This window comes from Populus nigra, chromosome 18 (assembly GCF_951802175.1).
Source record: "Populus nigra chromosome 18, ddPopNigr1.1, whole genome shotgun sequence".
In the NCBI taxonomy this organism is placed as follows: Eukaryota; Viridiplantae; Streptophyta; class Magnoliopsida; order Malpighiales; family Salicaceae; genus Populus; species Populus nigra.
The window spans coordinates 4,200,077-4,208,555 of record NC_084869.1 but is presented as its reverse complement, the minus strand read 5'-3'; the positions used below and the strand labels follow the sequence as shown (position 1 = coordinate 4,208,555).

Here is an 8,479-nt window from a genome sequence, read left to right as displayed (position 1 = left end):
TGTCTCTCAAACAACACTGTTTTGGTTTTTTTTCTTTTTTTAATTATTAGTTTTATTTATTTTATTTGTAGGTATCCAAAAATGGGTTAGAACAATATAAAACATGCTCATATGTTTAAACATGCATGCTTGCACTTTGAAATAAAATTCCCCTAATTCTGTTTTCCTCTCCAAAGTCTAGAGTTGCCGACATCTGATGGTATTAAGAAGGATTTGCTCAAACTTCCAATCAAGAAACATAGCTTGTAGTAATAAAAGTTTCTGGTTTACCATGGACTCAACTTATGACCTATACCAGGATGTAATCTATGAAGTTTTGACACGTTCATTAAAAGAGACTGTGAGAAAATATAGGCTTCTTTATACGGAATACAACAAGTTAACCTATGAATCTACTTTCACAAAGTTACACAGGTAAAGAACTAACATTGTCTCTGGTTTCCTTATGACACGACCAAAAGATTGATGTCTTCTCCCAAGTGCAGGAGTGTCGAAGTAATAAATAACCCGGCAAGACCGGGGTCGAACCATAGGGAGGTTAATTGTATAAATTATAGACAACAATAATACAACAACAACAATAGCAACAATAATAATAAGTTAAAGAAAGCTTTGAGATGTGATATTGATTTAAGGATTAAACAAGGATAACAACAAATGTCAAGGTTAGAGGATCCACTAATGGTACATCAAACAAGTATAGTATAAACTCTTATTATTCAATTGGAAACCACACACAAAGGAGGTTCCAATCAGATTATAAATTGTTAACATGATTACATTAGTTATCTTATTCGAATAACGCTAATACTTGTAAATGTTGTCAGGCATTCATGATTATAACTTATTTAACAACAAATCAAGTTCCTTTCATAGCTCAGGTGTCGGTTATACCATACAGTATGGGCTATGAAAGTACCAAGTATTTGTTGTACCAAGTGTTATACAACATAAATCTAGATTAACCATTTAACAAGCAAAGTATTATAAGTGAACAAGATAGCAAATATAAAGCATGTTAGTATCCAACATTAAGGTCCATGTTAAGTTTATATTATACTTATTCTTACACCATTAGTGTACCCTTTTCACCTTGACATAATAAACTTAGTTAAACATAATGAAAGAAAGAAACATACATAAACAAGGAAAGGAAATGAAAAGCATAAGCAAGAGATTAATATAAGCAAAACTTAAGCATTACAAAATATAAAGAGAGAGCAAGAGCATGATCTTGATCTGAAAACCAAGATGCCTAAATACATGGCAAATGCCTCCTTTTATAGGCCAAAATTCGGAACTATTGATTTGTTGACTAATTGATGAGTGGGTGGCCACATCTTGACTTGGTGACAATTCTTATCTTCTTGTCTGCCAAAAACGTCATTGATGACGTCATAATTTGAACAAACTTGAATCATGAAAGTTCTAGGAAATTGTCTCATCTTTCCAGGGTAAAAATTTGAGATCATTTGGACTTCTAGAACTCGAGATATGGGCTGAACACTGAACAGTGTCTGGGCTGCAGGACATATTCGGACTTCTTCTTTGTTGCTACAATTTGGACTTGAAAACGGCCTTGTTAAATCTTGGGCTCCACATGAAAGTTGTAGGCCTATGTCTTAGCGTTCCATCCATATAAAATGGACCTAAATCCAAGATCTACAGCTCCAGATATGACCCAATTACCGAACAGTGTTCCAGTTTGGACTGCACCAGCATCTCTTTTCTAAGTTTGGCCATCTCTTTGTTCTTTCAATTTCAGTACTTCAACTCATCAATCAATTCTTTCATTTATGTGATAGGCCTGCATTTAAGATGAACATTTACCATAAATTAAAGGTATCTTATATAATTAGATATGTTATTATAAAACATGCTTTAGTTAAGGAGTTATTGATACTTGAAGTGCAAAATGATGATATAAAACCTTGATAAAAATGCACTTTTAAGTACTAATCACACCCCCCAACCAGCTTATTACTAGTCCCTAGTAATTAAGGCGTTAAAATAGAAAAACAATTTGCAAATTCCACAAAGCAAGGCATTCATCATTCAACTTCCATTAATCTATCCAGATAAACAAACTCTCATTAAATTTTATATATCTGCTCAATACCTCTTAAACAAAATATTAATAAACCTTCCTTGTTATGTGCTGAATGTATGAAACATAGATGATGGGGCTTTTATTGGAAGAAAACAATATTTTGTTCTAATGTTTAAGGTTAACTTCCTTGGGTTGGGATTATTTTATTTTATTTTACTCTTTTTTTTTTAAAATATCTATACATATAACTTAAAACACAATGCATCTTTAACCCATGTAACGAGCTTTCGGCTAATGACTCCCAGACCAGTTGATCTTAGGGCATTAGGTGTTGAGACACCCCTACGAGCTTAGTAACTCGGGTTGCAGATACTGTTACGTAGATAGTGCAATGTTTGATTCCCTTAAGCTTTTCTCCTTAACCCATGTAACAAGCTTTGGGCCAATAGCTCCCAAGTCAGTTGACTTTAGGGTATTAGGTGTTAAAACACCCCTTCGGGCTTAATTGCTTAGGTTAGGGAGGCTACGAAACCAAACTTATCTACGATTTTTATTATCATCATTGTTTTTTGTGATTTTTTTGTTTTTTTGTTTTTTTTTTTTTGCAAATTATAGATTATCCCTATCCCTTAGTTGTTACCTTTAACAAAAGAACATAAATAATGTAATAATCCAATGTGCAACCCACAATCATATGTTAAAGTGTGTGTGAAAATGAAGGTTTAAGAATACTTGTTAAATGAGTATATGAGCAGAATTAAGTGATAACAATGCGAGAGTTTGTAAACCTGAATATTTCAAGAAGTATTCTAATAGGCCTTGTTATGAATATTGCAAATAACCATTAGAAAATGTTTACTAAGACGCGTCTTAAGAGTCATTCCCCTTTACTCTGCCATCCTAGTAATAACAGTTTTGCCAAATGGTTTTTTAAAAACAAAAACAGTCAGTTGGTTAGTTTTTTTTTTTTAATTACTACTACCCTCTCCCCCCAACCAAAACGAGACATTGTCCTCAATGTCCTAAGGTAGAAAGATAGAGTATAGAAGACATCACCTGAAACAACGAACATTGACAAACCTGAAACACACTTAAACAAATATAAGAGATAACAAAACAGAAAAAAAAAATATTATGCTATTAATAAAACTGAAAGACATAAATTTTTACAAACTCAGACTCAAATCGTAGTTGTGATTGTGGCTCACATCTTCCCTTGGTTTTACGTCCAAGAACGGCTTAAACGCCCTCTATGGGTCGGGGATAGGCTTCCCATCCAATTTTCTTAAAAACTGGCAAACAAGGTCTTTTTTTAGTCAGATTCCCAAGACTAAGTCGATCATGTTCTTTATGAAAATGGGGCCATAAATCATGAATAGCACGATGCACATCTCCACTAGGATGCGTCTCAAGGGTTAATAGAAGATTATCTAAAGACCCCTTACTCAGACCATCCTTAATGAATTGTATTTTATCTTCACAGTTTATAGATACCATTCCTAAAGAACGACATGTTGCATTACAAGTCCATCTGGCACATCGGTGACAGACTTTCAGTCGTTTTGCACGACGTTTCTTTGCAAAAGTGCTTTTACCTGTTCCAGGCATGTGTGAAATGAAAGAATCGGAGGACTCACCTAATAATCGGACCTTTGCTTCAATCAGCCAGCGAATATCTTCAGGAATTTCATGATTCATTAACAACTTCAATCTTGCACACCTAGCACGGTAAATTTTTGTAATTGCATTCTGAGGCAGAGCGGGAAAGTACTTTTTCAATTTTTCAAGAATGGTGTCCATTTTGAAATGAGAATTGGAGAAGAGATTCAAACAAAAGAGAAAGAGCAAGGAATTGCACAAATATATACAGATATCAGCTATTATGGGAAACTGAAAGAACCGACTTAAGTCACGGAGTACCGTTATCCGCCATTTGACCGGGATGAGAGACTAGCAAAACAAGAGTCACACCAAAAGGAAACACAAAAACAATGTGAGAAAAACAAAATAATCAACCTTTATCTACAGGATCGTTCAAACCAATGGATTCATTTTCACTAGGAAAATTATCAAAGTAAGTTTTCAAACGATGTCCATTTCTTTTAGAAACATTGTCATTCTTTGGATTCTCAATATCAAAGGCCTCATAAGGATACACATGTTTCTCAATAAATGGACCGCTCCATCTTGATCTTAACTTTCCAGGAAATAAATGGAGTCGAGAATTATAAAGCAAAACTTTTTGACCAGTATCAACTTTTTGACAATTTTCACAAGTTTTGCAGAATGCATGTGTGTCTTTGAACATGGTGGGCCAATAAAATCCATTTTGAAAGATTTTCGCAATGGTCTTTTTTGATGAGAAATGACTTCCACATGCTTCAGAATGACAAAATTTAATGACACTACTTACCTCATTGTCCGCAATGCATCTTTGAAATATTTGATCAGGACAATGTTTGAATAAGTTAGGGTCATTCCAATAAAATTTCTTCACTTCGTTCAAAAGCTTACCTTTGTCTTCGGTACTCCAATGAGTTGGCAAGTCTCCTGAGGCAAGGAAATTGATATTTTTAGCAAACCAAGGCATTAAACTAAGAGCAAGTAAGGATTTGTCAGGAAAGTAATCATCGGTTTGTGTGATGTCAGATATCGAATCTGTTGTCACTCTTGACAAAAGATTCGCATCAACATTTTCAATGCCTTTTTCATCCGTGATTTCTTCCTGAGAATAAGTCATTTGCAAATCTTCAAATTCATCAAACTCAGTATTACTCAAAGTAGATTCAAGTTGATCACAAACTAATTCTTCAATAAGATCTACTTCTTGTAAATCATTATCATCTCTAGGTTGCTTGCAAATGTTGAAAATATTCATCTCCAATGTCATGTTCCCAAATGATAGCTTCATCAGTCCATTCCTACAATTAATCAATGCATTAGAAGTTGCAAGAAATGGACGCCCTAAAATAACATGAAATGAATTGCATGCTTCAATAGGTTGTGTGTCCAAGACAATAAAATCCACAGGATAAATGAACTTATCGACTTGTACTAACACATCTTCAACTATTCCTCTAGGCACTTTTACAGATCTATCGGCAAGTAAAAGAGTTACAAAAGTTGGTTTTAACTCACCTAGATTGAGACTTTGAAAAACTGAATATGGAAGTAAATTCACACTAGCTCCAAGATCAAGTAAAGCTCTTTCAATTTTATGTTCTCCAATAAAGCAAGAAATTGTAGGACAACCAGGGTCTTTATATTTCAATGCATTATTATTCTGAAGAATAGCACTTACTTGTTCGGCTAAAAAGGCTTTCTTTTTCACATTCAGTTTTCTCTTCACAGTGCACAGATCTTTCAAAAATTTAGCATAAGAAGGAACCTGTTTGATAGCATCCAGTAAAGGTATATTGATCCTTACCTGTTTGAAAGTTTCAAAGATTTCAGAGTTGTGATTGACTTTCCTTTGTTTAGTCATGGCATGAGGAAATGGAAGTGCAGGCGGAGAATCAGTCTTTTCTTTGCAATGATCAGATTCAACCCCTTCCTTACCCTCAGAGATTGATTCATCATCATTCTCACAAGGTTCAAGAATGGGTTTTTCAATAACCTTACCACTGCGAAGAGTGATGATTGATTTTACGTGATCCATGTGTTGGCTTCCCGAACTACTTGCATTCGCATTGTATTGCCCCTTGGGATTTTGTTGTGGTTGAGATGGAAACTTACCTTTCTCTTGGAAACTGAGAGCAGATGTCAATTTTGCAAGAGTATCTTTAAAATCTGTCATGCTTTGAGCAAGTTGAGTGTTAATTACCTCTTGCTTTTCCATAAATGCATGCAATGTTTCCTCAAGATTTCTTCTAGGAGGGGGAGCATAAGGAGGTGCATATCCATGAGAATTTTGGAAATTATGATGTGCTAGAAACGATGGCTGTGAAGTTTGAGCATTACTGTTCTCACTCTTCCAACTGAAATTTGGATGATTTCTCCAACCAGGGTTATATGTTTGCGAATATGGGTTATGATTGGGCTTTTGAAAACTGTTTAATGCATGGGCTTGTTCATGGAGACATTCTTTAAAAGAAGGCAAGGTTGGACAATCATTGGTTGAATGTTCGTTGGTTTCACAGATTTGACATGCAATGTCTTGAACAGATTTTAATTGACCACTCTTTTTTAATTCTAGTGCCTCAACCTTTCTAGCTAAAGATGCAAACTTGGCTTGGAGGTCATGATCTTTCCTAAGGTTGTACATACCTCCACTAGATGTATGAGGTTGGGTTTTACTTGGTGCCTCATAAGTACCTGTGGTGTCCCAATTTTGCGCATTTTCAGCTAGCAAGTCTAGGTATTCCATTGCTTCATTAGGGTCTTTATCCTCAAAAGTTCCATTGCACATCAATTCAACCATTTGCCTATCTCTAGGAGTTAACCCTTCATAAAAATGTGAAACTAATCTCCATGTTTCAAAACCATGATGGGGGCAAGTGTTAAGTAAGTCTCGATACCTATCCCAACATTGATAAAATGTTTCTCCTGGTTTTTGAGAGAAAGTAATGATTTGTCTTTTGAATGAGTTTGTTCTGTGGGATGGAAAAAACTTCTTTAAAAATTGTTGTTGCATTTCATCCCAAGCACGAATGGATCCAGGTCTCAAATTTTGTAGCCATGTTTTAGCTTTATCTTTTAATGAAAAAGGAAAAAGCTTCAATCTAATGGTGTTCATGCTACAATTTGAGTCATTATATGTGTTGCAAACCTCCTCGAATTCCCTTAAATGCAAGTATGGATTTTCTAAATCTAAGCCATGAAAAGATGGTAAAAGTTGAATAATGCCTGTCTTAAAATTAAAATGAGATGCATCAGGAGGAAAAACTATGCATGAGGGTGCACTTGTTCTTGTGGGATTCATGTGGTCTCTAAGAGTTCTAACCCGAATATTCTCATTATTCTCATTATGAAGCGATTGGTTATCTTCTTCAGCCATATTTTCTGAAAATGATGAGGATACCCTACAAAGTCTACCACTTAATGTACGTGACCACACTCTCATGCACGTGTAAGAAGAGAATAAAAGAAAGAAGAAAATAAAAGAAAGAGAAAAAAACAAAAGAAACAAAGTTAGATACAAGAAAAGAGAAAAGAGAAAAGAGAAAATAAAATACTATAATTTGTACAAGAATTTACCTCCCCGGCAACGGCGCCAAAAACTTGACACGACCAAAAGATTGATGTCTTCTCCCAAGTGCAGGAGTGTCGAAGTAATAAATAACCCGGCAAGACCGGGGTCGAACCACAGGGAGGTTAATTGTATAAATTATAGACAACAATAATACAACAACAACAATAGCAACAATAATAATAAGTTAAAGAAAGCTTTGAGATGTGATATTGATTTAAGGATTAAACAAGGATAACAACAAATGTCAAGGTTAGAGGATCCACTTATGGTACATCAAACAAGTATAGTATAAACTCTTATTATTCAATTGGAAACCACACACAAAGGAGGTTCCAATCAGATTATAAATTGTTAACATGATTACATTAGTTATCTTATTCGAATAACGCTAATACTTGTAAATGTTGTCAGGCATTCATGATTATAACTTATGTTAACAACAAATCAAGTTCCTTTCATAGCTCAGGTGTCGGTTATACCATACAGTATGGGCTATAAAAGTACCAAGTATTTGTTGTACCAAGTGTTATACAACATAAATCTAGATTAACCATTTAACAAGCAAAGTATTATAAGTGAACAAGATAGCAAATATAAAGCATGTTAGTATCCAACATTAAGGTCCATGTTAAGTTTATATTATACTTATTCTTACACCATTAGTGTACCCTTTTCACCTTGACATAATAAACTTAGTTAAACATAATGAAAGAAAGAAACATAAATAAACAAGGAAAGGAAATGAAAAGCATAAGCAAGAGATTAATATAAGCAAAACTTAAGCATTACAAAATATAAAGAGAGAGCAAGAGCATGATCTTGATCTGAAAACCAAGATGCCTAAATACATGGCAAATGCCTCCTTTTATAGGCCAAAATTCGGAACTATTGATTTGTTGACTAATTGATGAGTGGGTGGCCACATCTTGACTTGGTGACAATTCTTATCTTCTTGTCTGCCAAAAACGTCATTGATGACGTCATAATTTGAACAAACTTGAATCATGAAAGTTCTAGGAAATTGTCTCATCTTTCCAGGGTAAAAATGTGAGATCATTTGGACTTCTAGAACTCGAGATATGGGCTGAACACTGAACAGTGTCTGGGCTGCAGGACATATTTGGACTTCTTCTTTGTTGCTACAATTTGGACTTGAAAACGGCCTTGTTAAATCTTGGGCTCCACATGAAAGTTGTAGGCCTATGTCTTAGCTTTCCATCCATATAAAATGGACCTAA

General features: G+C 34.7%; 1 pseudogene; it reads left to right on the top strand.

Moving 5' to 3' along the window:
* Positions 1-6,528: 6,528 nt before the first annotated feature.
* Positions 6,529-6,639, top strand: LOC133679015 (small nucleolar RNA R71; annotated as a pseudogene).
* The last annotated feature ends 1,840 nt before the right edge of the window (positions 6,640-8,479 follow it).